Source organism: Arachis stenosperma, chromosome 5 (genome assembly GCF_014773155.1).
Source record: "Arachis stenosperma cultivar V10309 chromosome 5, arast.V10309.gnm1.PFL2, whole genome shotgun sequence".
In the NCBI taxonomy this organism is placed as follows: Eukaryota; Viridiplantae; Streptophyta; class Magnoliopsida; order Fabales; family Fabaceae; genus Arachis; species Arachis stenosperma.
The window spans coordinates 87568967-87570684 of NC_080381.1; the positions used below are offsets into that span (position 1 = coordinate 87568967).

Sequence of the window (1718 nt, forward strand, 5' to 3'; positions counted from 1 at the left end):
GTCTTTATTAGATCAGAGACCATTGTTGCTAAGTCAGAAGTATTCTGCTTAGAACTCTCTGTCTGTTGCTGAGAAGATGATGGAAAAGGCTTGCCATTGCTAAACCTGTTTCTTCCACCATTATTGTTATTGAAACCTTGTTGAGGTCTCTCTGATTCTTCCACGAGAAATTTGGGTGATTTCTCCATGAAGAATTATAGGTGTTTCCATAGGGTTCTCCTAGGTAATTCACCTTTCCATTGAAGGGTTCTCAGGATCATAAGCTTCTTCCTCAGATGAAGCTTCCTTAGTACTGCCATGTGCATTTTGCATTCCAGACAGACTTTGAGAAATCAAATTGACTTGTTGAATCAATATCTTGTTCTGAGCCAATATGGCATTCAGAGTGTCAATCTCAAGAACTCCTTTCTTCTGACTAGTCCCATTGTTCACAGGATTCCTTTCAGAAGTGTACATGAATGGTTATTTGCAACCATTTCAATTAGTTCCTGAGCCTCTGTAGGCGTCTTCTTCAGATGAAGAGATCCTCCAGCAGAGCTATCCAAGGACATCTTGGATAGTTCAGAGAGACCATCATAGAGAATACCTATGATGCTCCATTCAGAAAGCATGTCTGAGGGACATTTTCTGATTAATTGTTTGTATCTTTCCCAAGCTTCATAGAGGGATTCTCCATCCTTCTGTCTGAAGGTTTGGACTTCCACTCTAAGCTTACTCCATCTTTGAGGTGGAAAGAACTTTGCCAAGAAGGCATTGACTAGCTTTTCCCAAGAGTCCAGGCTTTCTTTAGGTTGAGAATCCAACCATATTCTAGCTCTGTCTCTTACAGCAAAAGGGAATAGCATCAGTCTATAGACCTCAGGGTCAACCCCATTAGTCTTGATTGTGTCACAGATTTGCAAGAATTCAGCTAAGAACTGATGAGGATCTTCCATTGGAAGTCCATGGAACTTGCAATTCTGTTGCATTAGAGAAACTAATTGAGGCTTAAGCTCAAAGTTGTTTGCTCCAATGGCAGGGATAGAGATGCTTCTCCCATAGAAATCAGGAGTAGGTGCAGTGAAGTCACCCAGCACCTTCCTTGCATTGTTGGTGTTGTTGTTGTTTTCGGCTGCCATGGGTTCTTCTTCCTTGAAGAATTCGGTCAGGTCCTCAAAAGAGAGTTGTGCCTTGGCTTCTCTTAGCTTTCGCTTCAAGGTTCTCTCAGGTTCAGGGTCAGCTTCAACAAGAATGCCTTTGTCTTTGTTCCTGCTCATAAGAAAGAGAAGAGAAAAAGAAAATGTGGAATCCTCTATGTCACAGTATAGAGATTCCTTGAAGTGTCAGAGGAAAAGAAAAATAGAAGAAAGAAGGTAGAAGAGTTCGAACTTGATGAGATAGAGTTCGAATTGTGCATTAAGAGGGAGTAGTACTCCATAAATAGAAGGATGTGAGAGAGAGGGAAGTGGATTTTCGAAAATTAAATTAAAAAGATTTTAAAAACATTTTGAAAAATTGATTGATAATTTTCGAAAATTGAAAGTGGAAGAGAAATCAAGTGATTTTTGAAAAAGATTTTGAAATTAGAAGTTAAAAAGATTTGATTGAAAACTATTTTGAAAAAGATGTGGTTGAGAAGATATGATTGGTTTAAAAAAAAATGTGATTGAGAAGATATGATTTGAAAACAATTTTAAAAGATATGTTTTGAAAATAATTTTAAAAGATTTGATTTTGAA

The 1718-nt window shown here is 38.0% G+C and overlaps 1 non-coding gene across 1 annotated transcript; it reads left to right on the forward strand.

The window, feature by feature from the left end:
• Positions 1-605: 605 nt before the first annotated feature.
• On the forward strand, positions 606-713 carry LOC130983645 (small nucleolar RNA R71). Its single transcript, XR_009087626.1, has one exon. It is a non-coding gene; the product is annotated as a small nucleolar RNA R71 (small nucleolar RNA).
• Positions 714-1718: the final 1005 nt, after the last annotated feature.